The sequence below is a fragment of the Vespa crabro genome, chromosome 11 (assembly GCF_910589235.1).
Source record: "Vespa crabro chromosome 11, iyVesCrab1.2, whole genome shotgun sequence".
Classification (NCBI taxonomy): Eukaryota; Metazoa; Arthropoda; class Insecta; order Hymenoptera; family Vespidae; genus Vespa; species Vespa crabro.
In genome coordinates, this window is record NC_060965.1 from 3,962,727 (window position 1) to 3,980,704 (window position 17,978).

General features: G+C 36.0%; 1 protein-coding gene across 13 annotated transcripts in view; it reads right to left on the reverse strand.

Moving 5' to 3' along the window:
* Positions 1-17,978, reverse strand: part of LOC124428108 (protein turtle) — a 194,685-nt gene that overhangs the window by 111,615 nt on the left and 65,092 nt on the right. For 12 of the 13 annotated variants that reach the window (XM_046971769.1, XM_046971776.1, XM_046971770.1 and 9 more), the window contains exon 3: positions 5,814-5,877. The exons of the other annotated variant lie outside the window; for it this stretch is intronic. The gene's annotated coding sequence lies outside the window, so the exon portion shown is untranslated. The remainder of the gene's footprint in view (positions 1-5,813; positions 5,878-17,978) is intronic. 13 annotated transcript variants of the gene reach the window in all.

A 17,978-nucleotide genomic window follows, 5' to 3' on the forward strand; every position in this document is an offset into this window, starting at 1 on the left:
GTCTGTGATAGTAATTATCTTGTGGGGAAAGTACGTCCTCTAATCAACAACGATTCGAATCGATTGGAAATGGAAGCAAGGGTAAGGGAATGTCCGTATTTGTGGTCATTTCGAAGAGATACAAATACAAAATGACCATTCTTTTACCTGATCCTATGAGTGAGAATATCTGCACATATATGTTATAAAAATGTAATGAGAATAATGAGCGTTATCAGCAACGATACATATGCTACTATTCCCATATCATGTCGGTATCGAGATCATTATCTGCCATGTCTAGTTATTCACGAATAACATGCAACAAACACGTTGGCAGCTTTAAGAGAAGCATATCGGTAGAACGTATCAAATGATAGAACGCAATCGTAGAATACAGTCTCATAAACGTTCTGCATCGAGGCTTTTCGAACAAATCAGCCAATACAAGTGAATAATTTACACACGTTCGCCTATTATGTAGTGCATCGTTATCGGACTGTAAGCATTCATATATCAACGAGTCAATTCTAAAAGCAGATTTCTAATTAATCTTTTATCTACTATATTATTTCGTAGTTCGCTTTATAGAATGTTTTCTTTTTTTTTTTTTTTCTTTTTAATATGTTAAAGCTTTGACAGTGCTAATAAACTTAAAAGGGAACGTATATACGGAGCTCGATTGATTACAGAGAACTTTGTTTGTGACGTTTGATCGGTCGAATCGAACTCTGCTATTCTCTTTGAGCTTTCCTTTCCCTCCGTTTTCCTCCAACAATGCCGTAAATTTTACCTTCTACAAAAGGAGCTGTTAAAGCGAAGGAATTAAGAGAAACACCCATTAAACAGTTACAATGGTCTGATCGAGTAGGTTAGCACGGGAGTAACGACTATGTAGAGTCCTACGGGTGTTTTAATGTCGGAACTTGAGATAAAGTGAAAATAAAGGGCATCTTACAGATTGATTGAAGAAAAAAAAGAAAAAAAAAAGAAAAGAAAAGAAAAGAAAAGAAAAAGAATATATAAAGAAAATATTAAAGTTATATTAAGCATCGAATTAATGAAACAAAGTCGATTATATCTTTGAATAATACTAAAGTCAACTTGTTTAAATCAATTTACAAAATACACCATGTAGATCGCATCGATTTTTTTTTTTTTTTAAATCATACAATTTTGATCAAAATTCGAGCAATTCGATTTGTCGTGTCACCCTCTCTCATTACTTCGACCACTGTTCGACGTAATCGGCTTCTAATTGGAAAGCAGCCACGTGTTGGCAAACGAAGCGAGTCCTTCCGCCGAATCTCTCACGAAGATTAGATGACGCGCAGAGATGGGAAAGGATTAGATACGCGTGAGATGTTCCTAGGCATCGTCTTGAAAATGAACTATCTTTGCCGATGAATTATTATTACTCTCGAATACAAGGTATCATTCGTTTTATCCCATACGATTATCCTTTTCAATATTTTAAATATTTTCTTTTCGACATGGTCAAGATTCTATATGAATTTGATGTGTATAAAAAGGTACGTAAAGATGGATCGATCATTCCGAATAATTTTAATGTGTCTTGAATCAGGTCTATCGTTTATCATCCGTGATAAAGCGGCCTGCAGAGTGTAATTAATCATTATAATGTGTCTATAACAATCAAATGGAATTTGTTTGGCCGGCAAACTATGTCGTACAGTATCGAATATCCTCGTAACCTGTAAACGTGACTATGTCGTTCGAGCGTGCCTCGCAAGGCAATCGTTGTGCCAGCGTGCTCGTTACGCTCGAATCTCTCTCGTTATCATAGTCGACACTGATTCCGCTCATTAAACGTAACATCGGCGATGACAGCTGGTGTCACTGTATTATCGAGAATTTCCATAAAATCTTCGGCGATATTCTCAAATTCATTGTCCAATGTTTTTTCTCCCCTTTTCCAAACTATCAAAAAGAAGCGCGAAGTTTAAACATTTCGAATAACGAAATCTACTTCGATTTTCATATTCTTTCTCTTTCACTGTGGTTATAGAAACATTGATTCGACAGTTATAGACTGTGAAACGAGCTATCTAGTGTCAATGTCGTACTCTCGAAAAATGTTTCGTAACGTCGACTAACGACGTAATTGGGTTAAAAACGTTTATAGCGACGCATCGCAACGCGTAACACGTGACTAAAGAATATATCTATATATATATATATATATATATATATATATATATATATATATATGTATACATATATATGTATGTATGTATATACATGTATATATACATGGCATATGTACGCCGAGATATTGCAAGAAATGAAAAGCGTCGAATGCAGATGTGAACGGTGCTTAAAATCAGATATGAGGCGTTTCGATTCCAGGTGACAATTTTATTTTCTCTCTTTTTCATTCACATTTCGAAAATCGTTTTAGCGCGCCCGTTCCTTCGTTTGACAGACACCGACCATTACTTTTAACACGTTCTATATAGTACGTGCACAACATATTCCGTGTAACGTATGGCTTCTGAGATAAGGGTATACTCTCTAAAAATATAACGAGACTGGATTTATTTCGCCTTTTGCGAATTCTTTAAAGAAACCATATTTCTTCGTATTTCCCTGTTTTGTCCTCTTGGGAATACTAGAATCACTTTTTCATTTTCCTTCCATTTTATTTCTTTTCTATTTCTATATTTTCAAAGTATGCTACTCGTTAATCTTTAACATTCTCAGGACGGAATTGATAATACGGGATACTTCGAGATTTCTCTAAAAAAAGAAAAAGAAAAATAGAAAAGAGGAGAAAAGAGAGGAAAAGGAAATAATATGGTTCAACTATTTACCGCGAGCAACCGCATTGAAAAATTAATCGTGAAGTAGTCGCAATGAGTCCGCGTGTAGACCGCACGCTAACAAGACAAATTTTCATCCAAAAGCTCGAGTAACGAGGTACAGGATTAAACGTCGAAAGAAAATCCACTTAGACTCGTACGTATGAGTAGAATGAATTCGCCGAAGTTCGAGAAAAGGGAGAAAAGGAAAAAAGGGGAAAAAAAAGGAAGTCGATTGGCTCTAAAAAATATTCTATCGCTTTAACGAATTACTATCACACTCGTTTCCTTTCTTGATTTTTTTTCTCCGTCTACTTATCTACCTTCTCGTACTATTATTTCCTTTCGAATTCGACATGACGGCACATAAAGTCATTCCATATTGGTGTCCCATTGTGAGCGATATTCTTTCTTTATTTCCTCTCTTCAATCCTAACACGTGACAATATTTTCTTCGTTTCAAATACCACAACTTAAATTAGTCTACATCTGGATTTCATTCGATACGAAATAAAAAGCTTGCGTAACGCAACTTGAATTTATGAAAAGTAACAGAGTATTATAGTTTTATATGTAATATAATAGAAAGTGATTAAGAAGTAAAATACGTTAAAGGGATAATATCGTATTTAATCAGACAAATGTAAAAAATATAGAAAGGATTCTACGTTGTTATTTTTCGTAAGATCTAGAAAGATATCCGACTAGATCTCAGATAAAAGCATTTGCGAATTTCGAAAGCAGGATATGGCAAAAATGTAAATTAGAGTAGTCACTTTGACAAAATATTCTTAATGCGAGATTTTCGGTGCAAAGTTTAAATCCGAGAATCCGCGATACTCCGAACAAAATTCCTAAAAGCTCGCTATTTCGAATGAGTCGAACAATAGCTTTCATTAAACCGCCCAAGTATAGTCTAAGAGTTTGAGTAACTTTACTATAGTCACCAAGCGCTCCTCTTAATAAAACTCTGTTGAGAGATTATACATTTTCCAGTTTAACTTCGTTTTTCGGGATCGAACGTAGGACCCAACAGACTGATATTAACCAACATTGTATCTGAGATTTTAAGTTCGGGCATTAATTATCATGGCCAATTAAACGAAAACAATTTTAATCCCATCCAAACACCATTAGTACGTCAAATTCGGAAAAATAAATTGAAATTTTCTTATTATTTATCCTTTTTTTATATCGCTTAATCGTACACTCATAGTTCCTTAACTCTTTTTCAGTCTGACAATAGACGGTACATAATCCCTTCCCCATTTGTTCGACTGTACAGTACGTCTCGCTACTTTTTCCAAATAATTACTTCCCTTTTGGAGAACACACGGAATACATTTATTCGAAGGAAACTATTACTCAGAGTCATGGTAAACCTCTCAGGAGATAAAAGCGAAGGAAGCGGACCGAGATGGAAAGGAACATTGTAGAGAACCGGAAGGGTGTAAGATCGTCTCTACGGAGAAACGATCCGTCTTAAGAGAAAGTTCAGAGTGGTCTTCTTAGTATCGTGTCATGGGTTAAGTCCCTTCGGGCCTCACTATAGGAATACTACTAGCGTTAAACCTTACGGGAGGATAAATTTTGGTCGATCACTCTCGATACCTTTGAAACTTTCAAAGGATCACTTTGTGAGTGTAGATTGGTAAGCAAGGATCAAGTTTTGTAAACCTTTCGAATGGTACTTTTCTAAGCTTAACAGTCCTACTTCCGTAGAGGAAGGAATATATCAAAGAAGAGGATGTAAGAATGGGAATTTCTGTAATCTTTGAATATGTCTTGCGTTAATTCTTAAAAGAAACTATAACAAAAAAAGAAACGAATAAGAAGAAGGACAAGGTCGTGACAAACTTTCCGGTTACTTTGACGAATAGTCTTGGGCGGTATCATCTCCCTAGACTCAGAAGACCTCCAACGACATTTTTCAAAGAGTGATAAATATACAAAAGTGTTATGGCTGCCAGGAGAGTACCGGCCAGTACCCTCCTTCTATTCCTCTCTCTCTCTCTCTCTCTCTCCTTTTCTCTGTAGATTTTCTTTTAACCTCTTTGGAAAGCAACGATGTTCCTTCCTTTTCTTTTTCCTTTTTTCTTTCATTCTTCTCTCTCTCTCTCTCTTTCTCTCTCTCTCTCTCTCTCTCTCTCTCTCTCTCTCTCTCTCTCTCTAACATGTTCTAAGCTTCGCACATTTCCAACGATGGCACCTCGTCGCCCATCGCATTTCTGCTCTGCTCTCCGATGCCATCCGCCATTTATTATTCCTCATGAAAAGACGGGCCGTCGGGACGCATTGAAAATTTTTCGCGAGTCATTAAGAGGAAAAAGCCTCGGATTCGGTCTCTCCTCGTACGCCTCGAGGATTCGCCCTTTTCCTCCGTGCAAGAACTCACAACCCCCCCCTCTCTCTCTCTCTCTCTCTTTCTCTCATCTTTCGCTCTCCCTTGCTCTGAGAAAAAGAGAGAGAGAGAGAGAAAGAGAAAAGCAGCGTCCGCCATTAAATCGACGTCTTTTCGTCTCTTAAACTCCAAGCGAGACGACGCGTTGGGACTTTCGAGAGTCAATGCAAGATTAAAAATAGTCCGCTCTCTCATTTTCAACTTGCTACTTTGCATTTCCATCCGAGTTTCACGACCCCTTTTAATTTTAAAGACGCAACCCAGGCCAGGAATGAACAGTGACTTTTATCAAAGCCCGTGACGACATCTTACCTCGAGAAATTAACTTGTTCGCGTTATTTTCAATAGTCAAAAAAGAAAAAACGAATTTGCCTCGTTCGTAGATAATTGGTAAACATGACTATCCCCTTCGTCGTACGCAAAAGACAATTAAAAGAAGGTAGGATAATTAGAAGAAGCTTAGCAGGAGAATTTAAGGGTGGAAGTTAAGGGCAAAAGTCACAGGAAAGTAGTTTAGTATGCAAGACCTCGCAGTCGCCTCCATGATAACCGTAATTCTGGGCTAGTTTTCGGCTCGAGTCTCGACTTTCTATTCTTTCTTTACTTTTTACCTTGGTAACTGTTGAATAAACTCATCCAGTGCCAAGAATCTTCATTCACCGTAACGATTCGTTCCTGTAACAGAAAAAAAAAAAAATAACGATTCCTTTTGTAACAACAAAATGATTGTATCCTTCCTTTAATTATACTCATCGTTTCGAGCAGACCCTTGAAAATAATCCTTAAATAGGATTGAAAATTATCAGAAAGAAGGAAAGGAAATTTTCCATTGAAGCGACGATAACCACTCTTCAAATATTATTCACGAGTTTCCTAACCGATAATACGCAATTAGAGTTGAAAAAGGAATTGAGAACGTTCCTTTACTATCAAGGACTTTTCCTTCAAGAAAAAAAGAATTGGAAAAACGAGATATCGAAGTTATCCTATTGTATGACCATTTTCGTTTGACAAGGATCGATAACAAGGTACCAAGAATCGAACTCGAGAAGAGGAAGGAAGGAAGGAAGGAAGGAAGGAAGGAAGGAAAATCCAGGAAGACGCTGTCGCCAGTCAACGATACCTACAACCTTTAACCCCATCGCATTCGGGCTTCGGTGTTCGCATTCTGTAATTGCTGCTGCAATTACCACGAATTACGGCGATAATTACCGTCATTATGCGGTGCAGTAATTTTGGTAATTACTGCGGTAAATCGCGAGTCCTGATCCCAAGTGCCATCCTCTTTAACTCCCCCTACCCCATAAGTTTCGTATTCGTCATCGGTCGGTGCATCTTCTTAAATTACTTTTTTGAGAAACATCTCATCGAAAGTTCAACGAAAAACTCGACTATTTCGATATTTCTTTTTGCGCTTTGTATTCCTCACCTTTGGGAGAAAGTAAATCTACGATATAATCGTTCTGAGCTTCTGTCGGAGGGAGAACCATCGACAAATGGTGGTTTCGAATTCCTTAAGGGTGCTTTGTATCTTCCTGTCACGTGCGAGTTACTTAACTTAAGGTACATGTTCCGAATGTTAAGGTACTATCGAAAGTTACCAATGTGTTTCAAACGGGAATCGACGAAACACGTTAAGCTTTTTAACGTCGCCAAAGTTTCTATTAACAATAAGTCTAGACAAAATATTCTCGAAAAGGGATTTTCAAAAAGAAACAAATTATCGTTATCTCATGAATTTTAAATCCTTATTAGAAAGGTATACTTAATAATTCTATAGAAAAGGAAAAAAAAAACAAAAAGAAAGACAAAATATTATAGGAATTCTACTATAGTGACATTAAACAAGGAATGAGTTTAATCGTACGTTTTAGAAAAAAATCACGGCACGTATTAAACGTATAGAAGCAATAAATCAAAACTAATATAATAATATAATTCAATGGTGAGACTGCCCACAGAGAATGAGAGAGAGAGAGAGAGAGAGAGAGAGAGAAAGAGCATCGGTTAAGTTTTATCGAAGATGCCTATTTATCTTTCTTACAAAACAGTTTGAGAGCAACTCCGTCATAAACGTACGATAGGTACGAAAGTATCCTAGCTCGCTCTTTCTTTCTCTTTCTCCCTGTCTGCCTCGCTTGCAAGTGAAACTGGGTCGTCGAGATTGATGGTTTCTCAGAGGATCCTCCCGAAATAATCGTAACATTCATAAATTTCGTAAACATTGTCAGGTGAACAAGATATGTATGTTGGATGAATAACGTTTGTACTTTCGAAGGAAATGATTTTAAATAAAAATTTTATAAAGAATACGTAAAATCGTTTCTTATCCGAACAATGTAAATATTTAAAACGGTGTTATTTTTAACGCAAAAGTAAGAAAAAGATAAGAGAGAGAGAGAGAGAGAGAGAGAGAGAGAGAGAGAAAGAAAGAAACAAGGAAAGCTTAAAATAACAAGGAAAATGTCAGGACTACGAGACAAAGCAATTTGGTTTGCACAAGCTCCTTCGGATTGCATGCTTTCATAGAATCTCATTCACGATTCTCTCTCTATCCAATTTCCAGCCTGTATCAACGTGTATCTGGTATTCTCGTAATTTCCTACTGTCGTCCAGCCTTCGGTTACAAGAGCGTTATATCTCCGAACACGAAGCAAAATTGATGATTCAAAAAAAAAAAAAAAAAAAAAAAAAAAAAAAAAAGAGTTAAAAAAGCTTACATATTCACAATGAGAAAGAGGAAAAATACATTCGATGGAAGAATAATAAAAAACAAAAAAAAAAAAAAAAGAAAAAGAAAAAAAAGAAAAGAAAAAGAAAAAAAAAGAAACAAAATAGAAAGATGAAACTGATATGTAGAAGAGATCAAAAACCACACACGTTGCTTTATAAATAAATATCGGAAACCCTTCATCAAATGCAAACCTCATTTCTGTTCATCGATACCCTATCTCTTTCTCTTTTTTTCTTTTTCACTGTACCTTGTGTGTTTTTGTTTAACATGAACCGAGAAGGGAAACTGCGTCAACGACTGTAAAAGGCCAAAAGATAAAGAGAGAGGGAGAGAAAAAGCATGGGCATCAAAGTATCGCGAATGGATAAATTAGAGGGTATGCCTGACGAGCACCGACCTCGACATTGGCCAGGAGAAAACATGTAAGCCCATCTCTCGTCGTCGTTTCTACCTTTTATATGCCTGAAATTTCGACGATTCGGAGCCGTTGTGGGAAAACCTTTTCAAATCACTCTGGAACCCACTCACTCTCTCTTTCTCCCCCTCTCTCTCTCTCTCTCTCTCTCTCTCTCTCTCTCTCTTTCTCTCTTGCTCGCTCGCTCGCTCTTCTCTTTGTCCCTCTGTGCGACGAGTTTCGGTTCCACGTATGCGCCGTATTTAATCCACGTTTTACGCCTCGCTAGCCGGGAAGCGTGATTCAATTACGTTACGAAGGGAAGGACGAAGAGTGGGGGTCGTTAGTGTCGGAGTCCTATACACACACCAGCATGCTCATCCCTTCTACCATACCTTGTCCAATTCCCCTCTGGCAAGCGTTAGGACCGCTGAAAACGAGAGATTGCTAACGTTTCTCCTAAATGTGTAAATGATCCTACGTGTGTTTTACTACATGTGTATATCTATATGTGTCTTTCTTTACGTCATACATAGAAATGGAATGAAGGTATATCGTAGAGAGGAGTTCGAAGGGTCGTTTGAGAGAAGAAGCAATACGCGCGAAACTGCACGCGTTGAAATTTGACAACGACCAGCCTGAAAATTAATTTCCATCTAGGACGCACGATAACGTCGTGTTTAGGAAAGTATTGTCGTCCGGTGACAAAGTTTTAAGCTTCCCCCTACCCCTTCAGTTCCATCTATAGGATAGTAAAAGCGCTAAACTCTGCAACCATTTATAGAGCGACACCAAGCATAGCTGATGCCGCGAATTTCAGGGAAACAAAAGATACTGTATTTTTTTTTGGATTATCCTACCCATTGTAGTGGATTTTCGATATTACGCTGGTGTATGTTTACCTGCAATCTTTATGTATTGCTTTTTTTTTTTTTTTTTTTTTTTTATCAAATCGACTATACAATCACGTGATACGTTCATTATTCCGTTCATTATAACATTTCCAATCTTCTTTTCGTGCAAAAAGAAATATGAATCCGATTTTTATTGTTTCATAGGAATATGATTAATGATTATAATGGCATATTATAATACGATTTTATAATCTTTTCCTGTACAATTCAAAAGTAACTGAGATAATGAAGAAATGATGTTCCTAAAGAAAAGTTACCTTCTGCGAAATGAATTGACGGATCTATTTCAACGAACGGTATTGGCTGTTTATCTTCATATATAAATAACACAAAATAATGCTGAATGATATTGATGGTGTATGATTATATTGTTTTTTACTCGATTTAATCATATAGGATGGAATTATTAAAAGTATTAAAAATCGAGAAATTGATAAAATTTAGAATATTTTCTAAGAGAGCGAAATGAAATTTTATTCTAATCTTTTTAAATCGTGTGATTATTCAGCGCATTAAAACAAAAATATTTAAACGTTATTTAAAAGCGAAAAGAAAGAATTAATAGTAATAAAAAAGAAGATTATAAGTAAATATAAAAAACGAAAGTAGGTTGTACGTAGTTTAATAAGCGACATACGTAAAAAATCGTTTCGAGTTTCATTTGCTTCGCTTACTTCTCTCTCTCTCTCTCTCTCTCTCTTTCTCTCTCGTGTTTCTTTTTAGGTCGAAATTGTTGAATATAGCTATATCGTAAACGCGGCTGCTACGTTGTCAGTCCCACGTGTGGAGGACGAAATAGTACAGCGATCAATGGGTCAAGTATGTTTGCAAAATGGCTATCTAACTGCGAATGCAACTCCCATATACGTACGAGTCTAAATATATATTTGCCACTGTCAAAGGAAAAAAAAAAAAAGAACATCCCTTACATACCCCAATCGAGCTTTCCTACAGCGACAATGATATATTCGTTTCACGACTGTATTATTTTCTAGGCATGATCAAATAATGATGAAACTGAAAATTTATTAAGATATCTCTAAAAATTGATCGATTTATTAGATCAATATCTACTTTTGGACCATTGGGAAATGTTATAATTAATGTACTCAATTTGAAAAATTCATAAGAACATCAATAATGTTCTGTCAATTGGATATCAATACGTTGTTATCAATGATTAAATCTAAATTTATCCAAACTCAAAGATTCACTCAACTTCATTTCGGTAACAATTTCACGATCAGCACTGCAAAATAAATCTTTGAAACTTCCAAAGTGTATATCGCCATATCGCAATATTGAAAAGAAAAATTTCGTAGAAACAGAAACTGACTGTGGTATCTTCGGTGTCCACCAAAAAGATATAAGAATCATCTTTCCTCCCACCTCTTTATTTGTCTGGATCTCTCTCTCTCTCTCTCTCTCTCACTCTCTCTCTCTCTCTCTCTCTTTCTCTTTCTTTCTGTCCCTCGCAGTTGGACACCGAAGAAGATAGGTGGTTAAGGTAAAGAGGGAGCGGTTGGATTATCCAGAGAGGATGAAAGGTCGCGCTGCTGAATTCCTTCGTGCTCGTGGGTAGGCAGGCGGTATGGAATTACGAAGTTTAAGATAAAATGGATTCGCGGAATCTGAAATAGAAAATTCCCTAGCTAATACCATGCCAGGATTCCCATTCTCCTCACATAACCTCCGTCATCTTAGAGTCTCCTCTTTCCTACGTATTTTCTCGCATACACATACACACTCTCTTTCTCTCTTTCTCTCTCTCCCTCTCTCTCTCTCTCTCTCTCTCTCTCTTGCTCTCTTGCTCTCTTTCTTTTTCGCTCTCCTTTTTTTTCTGTCATTTCCTTTCCATCTTTTTCCTTTTTTTTTTTCCAAGAGCACAGCAGTGACGCGAAAAACGAAGGGAATAATCGAAGGTGAATGAAATCGGTCGAGAGACTTCGCATTCTCTTCGCCTCTATCTATCTTTCTTTCCTCATTTTTTTTTTTTTTCTTTTTCTACGATCTCTAGGGATAATGATCGAAGAACAGAAAGGAAGACTACGAGATCCTCCAATCAGCGTACGGACTTTGAAATGTACTCGAGTCGAGTGCAAAATACGAATACTCTGTGATGACCGTGTTGTTTCCCTTCGATTCGACAGGATCATCTGTCTCTCTCCTTTTCTCTTTATCTTTCAAACTCGTCGTCAATTATCGTTCCTTTCCTATTTTCTTCTCTTCTATTTCAAATGATTTCTTCTACTAAATTCGAACGTTACGTGTCACGCTTGATCGAATTGAATTTCTTAAACAAACAAAGATCGTCGTTGTTTCATTCAACTTTTCGTTCAATTCAATAAATTCAATTTATCGAGGAACGATATTTTAAAAATCATAATTATAATTACTCGAAAGAACATATATAAATTTTTATATATGAATTTAAATTTAAGTTAATTAATTCATGAAAATCATTCGAGGAAATTTCTCACTGTCACTTATTGCTGACAAGTCTGTATACATATTTCTAAAGAATATCTGTGTCTTCCAATGAATACAAGAAGCATAAATCACTTTGAAATATAGGACAGGAAGAATTCTCGATGTTTGGCGATAAGTCGAAGACCTCGGTACGATCGAACAGCGAGAACGTCTTCTCGCCGATAAAATCGAGGCTTTTGATATAAGATACTTAGAAACGTGGATCGCTTTCGAGACTGCCTGATATTATCGCGTATTGTGATCGATCGACAATAAGCATTCGCAATATATCGTCTGTGTATATTGCCTCGATCTCACATACTGTTGTTACTGTGTTTTGCATAGAAGATGCATTCCTACGAACAAATACATATGCTTATGTATCTCACGTAAAATCTATTACACAAGTCAACTACGCTTCCAAAAATATACTATTTTTCTCCCTTCCAAAAATGTTCTATTTTTCTTTTTCTCCCTTTTGTATTTTTACGAAGTTAATACTCATCGAAATTTTCCGAACGAGCTTCGCGCAATTTGTTTTATTAACATTCAATATATCGATAGCTCGACCAATGGAATGATTTTGTTCCGCTATTATCGAAGCTATATTGAAAACTGTGAAAACGCTATAACGGATTAATAAACATGAACAACGTGGATACTGTTATCGAAGTTATTCAATTAATAACTCTCTAATTGACTACTCGTCCCCAAGGTGAAGTTTTAAAAAGAGCGCTCGTTATAGAATGACTACCATCGATAAACATTTATCACCAAGAAAAATGCTGAAGCACACTTTCAACCACATTCAGACGGTGTTGATACAGGCGTCAAGGGATACTACGTTCCTATTGGCCGTAACCATGGCGTTTCATCTCGCTCTCCTCTTGTACGAATCGTCGATGTCTAATTTAATCGTGCCAATTAAGGGCAACCCTCCTCCTTTTCCTTCTCTTCCCGGGCTACTCGGAAAGGAAAGTTGAGAGTAACGGGTGGAGGAAAATCGAGAAATTATTATTTCTACGGTCCGGAGATAGCGGATTCAAGAAAGAAAAGGGGAAAGAAAAGTCGGAGAAAGAAAAGATCGGGTAAGGGTTGTAGAGGAATAATTAACAGTCGGCCTATAAAATCCAATTGAACTGGCACGTAGTGGTAAAGAGGGATGGGTGATGTCCAAGAAGGGTGAATCAGTATAATAACCCATTTATTTTCCATCTCTGCTATCCCATTATTTTGAGATTTAATGCACGAACAATTCTTCGATTTACCCGGCGGAATAACGTAAGTTTATATCAAGAAAATATAAGAATTGCACAAGAGAAATGAACGCTCGAAGAATTTAAATTTACTATACGATCCTCGGGCATTTTCGTTCTATAATATAAATAAATTTGGTTATCAACGCTTTTGAGGTACCATACCATTTTAGATGAACAAGCAAAGGTGTTAGTGGGAAGAAACCAAAAGGAATGGCGAAGAGAAACAAAGGAAACAAATTGCTATCAGTACCATCAACACAGTTCCTCTCTCCAATCCAGTAAAATTTCCCCTTTCCTCTCTTGCTCATCCGACACCGAAAGTCCTCCAATTTATGTGTTCGCTGGTTATAACGGAGTCAACGAGCCCTTCGCCCTTTTGTTCTGTCGTCGACCTCGTTTCTCTCGTTTTCCTTGCCTCTTGTTACTTTTTTGGGAAAAATATTCCTATACATATACATATAAATTTCTATATTCCTTTGCCTACACAGATATAAATTTTAAGTAAAATTTCGAAACATCATTCTCATCTCATTTCTCACAAATAATATCTACCATAATTATCGAAATAACAAATACCGGAAGCATTTTCATTTTGTTAAGTTAAAAACAAAGTAACGAATGGAAAAATTGTTCGTGTCTTTTATTTACAAATCTCCACCTTTCGTATCACGTTAAACGAATGCTTTGATCTGTTTCATTTTATATATATATATATATATATATATATATATATATATATATATATATATATATATATACATGAACCAAGCCGTATAAAAATATCTCTATTGCGTTACATCATCCATAACCTCTACCCAGAGGCGATTAATTAAAAAACATAATGGAAAAATATATATGCTAACGCTGATTGTATTAAAAAAAAAAAAAAAAACAAAAAAAATAGCGAGACGCATGGCATTTCCTATATGAACCATGAATGTATATAACACGTATTAAATACTTTTGTTTCAAACGATTTCTATTTCGAAATTTCGTAAATATCAGAAAGTTACGAGTTCAAAGAGCGATTGTAAAACAAAGCGATAAAATTATTAAATTATAAATGAACAATTGAAATTATAGCAGTTAACATTTTCACGAAGAATTAAAGGAATTTTCAAAAAATTTAAGTCATTTTTACGATTTATGTTTCTTATAGTTACATGCTTTTATAATAGATTACCATATAACTGAAGCCAGTAAACTTCGAGCGGTAAATAGTACCTAATAGTTTTTTGCAAGTCATGTGCAACTAATATTCTCGTCTTTTATATCGCTACCACCTCGTTCGGAGCATGCTTTACTCTCTTAGTCTGTAAGAGAGGTTGAATAAAAAGGGGGTTAGACCGTCGGTATATACATACTAGCAAGCTGACTAAAATGCAACAGGGATATGGCTTTTATAATAAACCCATAATCTCAATACAACGAGATGGAGGAGAACGAGGCTTTTAGATACATCATGTAGGAAGCTACGAGGTTACAAAGATATTATGGATTTGTCCTGCCGATTGAACGAGAAATAATATGTATATTTTATATATTCAAAGTGCGAAAAGATATAATTATTTTGAAGTACAAAATAATGAGAGAGAAAAAAACTTTTATCTCTTATAATATATATATAAAAAAAAAAAAAAAAAAAAAAGGAAAAAAAAAACTAACAAACGCGTGTACTTCATTTACAGAGAGATAATATTATTTTGGATATTATTTTTTATGTTTTAATGAAAATAGGTATGTTATTATAAAATTATTGTTTTTATAGAAACATTCGAGATACTATCAAAGACTAGATTATATCGAAATAGATTCCTCAGATACAAACCTACCGAGTAATCTGATTTAACGTGCAATGCTTCTCGCATTTCCACAAGTGGAGCATCGTCTGATTCAACATCGACTCGAGCTTAATTTTGGCACTCGAATGCTCGAATACGCGATGGTGGTGTTCTCCATAGTGCTTCCAACACCGTAGAATCTGACGTCCGCCAACGATGTAAGCATAAATTACCTGGATATCTGAACCGAGATAATTATCAATGCAAGCTCGTCGCAAACTGTTCTCACCAAAGCCGATCGATAATTATATATATATATATATATATATATATATATATATATATATATATGTGTGTGTCTTAAGATACACGATTTGGATGCAGAACTATCTCCTACGTTTGATTAAAACAATAGACTTTTGATTACAGTGAATGATCCTTTCTTCCTATATGAAGCACAAGTATTTTGCTTCAAGATGATTCATAATAAGATATCAATGAATTAAGTAAAAAATAAAAATAAAAATAAAAAAAAAAGAAGAATACGTCTCCTAACTTATTTGCGAATAATTTGAGTGAAGATACTGGACGATGGAAGAAAAATCTTGAATAATTCGAAAAGGTTATTCGTTTCATTTTTCTTTTCTTTTTTTTTTTTTTTTGTCAAATTCAAAAGAATTCCTTTCGTATTACCGGAGAGTGCACTTTGTTTCATTATAGCGTATGCAGTATATCCGTAGTGGGCGCACGCCTTGGAAAGTGCCGGTGCGAGAAAAAAATGTTTGCCTTAGTTTCACATTCCTTTGTGTCGTTCCACCCGCTATATACTCAGTGTAGGCGCTCTCTTTGGTCCATTACTGTCTACTGTGTATAAACCGTTCTTGGTGACCCCTTCTCTTTCTGTCTCTATCTCTTCTTCTTTTCAAGCAACATTTTCTGCACTCAACTTCGCATATCTTCTGCTCTTTTTCTTTCTTACGAGGCGAGCCGTTACTCTTTTTACATTTCTTTATATTATATCCAGTCTTGCCTATGTTACGTTGAAGTATATTTATTATCCAAATAATGATGTTAAATAAAAGAATTAATTCTTTATTATTGAAATATATTCGTTGAAATAAAAAACATGAAAATTTTTTTAATTCCCAGAATTATTATAGTTGGACTTTAATAAAATTATACGATATTATTCCACTACAATGTAATTAAAAAGATCTTTTTTCTCTTTTTCATCCCCTGAAACGAGATAGAGAGAGAGAGAGAGAGAGAGAGAGAAAGAGAGAGAGAGAAGGAGGATGACATAAAATCTATGGTGAGTTCGCATTAAATGTCGCTAATCATTCTGTTGAACCTTCTTTTGCTGTCCCTTCCAACCCTCTCATGATATCTTTTCCGGTTTGTCCGAGTCACCCCTAGCATCTACACGGTTTAAAGATAACAAATGTCGGGCGTTTAGGTTCTGCGATTACGACGAGCCATTCGTTTCTCGTGTCAAGCCTGTCTGGTTTATTCGGCTACTACCCCTTCTAAAAGTCTTCTCCTCCTTTCTTTACCCTCATATAGCTACCTCTAAATACCGTTGACGACGTCGTTATGTCAATATGTCATCAAGGTCTCTTTTCTTTCCTTTCAAAAAATTGTCTTATTCAGCTTTAAATAGAGGATCAACGAACGTATCTAAAGATAGTATTATAAAATATTATAACGATGTTATCTTATTAAAAACATTTAATTACAAATGTCACGACAAATCAAAAGTATAGTTTAAACATAGTTGTATGTAAAGGAATATCCTAATATGTTATTCAATTTCAAGATCACTCGTAATTCCTTTCAAACGAACATGAATACGATTGAAGGGAAGAGGAACGAGAGAACATGAACGACGGCGAAATGAAATAGTCGATCGGATCTAGCAAAGACTTGATCTAAAAAGCGTTCTAAGAAAAGCTATTATCGTGGCGAAGTCAAACGAACTTTCCGAATAAAATTCGAATGGAAAGTAAATGAGAAACTCGTTGTACGAGCGTTCAACTTCCTTCTTGTGATTCGCTGACAGATTAAAGAGTAGAGAGTGGAAGTGGGTTTAAGAAACGTAATGCCTATATATAGATCTTCTATTTCTACCTACCGATAGTAACGAGATTTTACGGTTAGACATTAGAGGTAAAACGCGTCGCATCGAATAACTCTTATAGTCGAAAAGCAAAAGTTTATCAAGTCGCGGTCAGAGTTCCGAGCAACTTCGTATCGCTATCTGCAGTGAAGCAGCAACGGCACTAACTGCGGCAGCAGCAAAGGTAGCAGCCCTTAGCAGCAGATCGACCAATTCAGAAGCGACCTTAACGCCTGGATGAAACTAAGCGAAACGTCTCTTGAGAAACCACCAACCTCCTCCATAAGTCGAGCCGAATTCCCTTGCGCTGGATTAATTCGCCTGTAATCCTCTCTCTCTCTCTCTCTCTCTCTCTCTCTCTCTCTGTCTCTCTCTTCCCCTTTCTCTTCTTCTTCCTCTTTCTCTCTATCTCACTCTCTCCTTCCGCTTCTCTTGCGTCCATCTCCTTCGTCGTCTAGTCAATGAATACGAAATGACGAATAGGATACAGGCCCTGGGACATTGCTCTTCTTGTTGTTCCATCCTCGATAAAGCAACTTTTCCTTACAGCTTAACAAGGACTTTATGGAATAATTGTTTATGAATCAATTTGTTATTACTACGTCGGCATCCTGTTTACTTATCTATCCTTGCTTCAATATTTATATCTATTAATACACCATTACGATGTAAAATTTTCTTCTTACGTTCTTGATTAAAATTAAATCTATGAATGACTATCTCATAATTTTAAAAATATCTTTCGATATATTTCTATTCTAGAATTTTTTATTTTACTGTTCGTTTAAATCTTTTGAGAAATAAATGAAATAAAAAAAAAAAAAAAAAAAAAGAAAAAGAAAAAGCAATAAAAACAAGGTTACCTTTCAAACCCCCAGATCATATTTCCGTGAACAAGGTCGCAGTAGTTTTAACATTAAAGCGTAATTCGAAGCGAATTCAGAGCAACGTGCTTGCTCGTCCATTCACACTGTGTATCTTTGTGTGAGCTGACTGACATTCGGCCTATAAAGTGTCACCGGACCATCACTTGACATCGACTCGTTCGTCCCTCTCTTCTACTCCACCAACTCCCCACCTCTTCTCTTCGTTGACGCACATATACATAG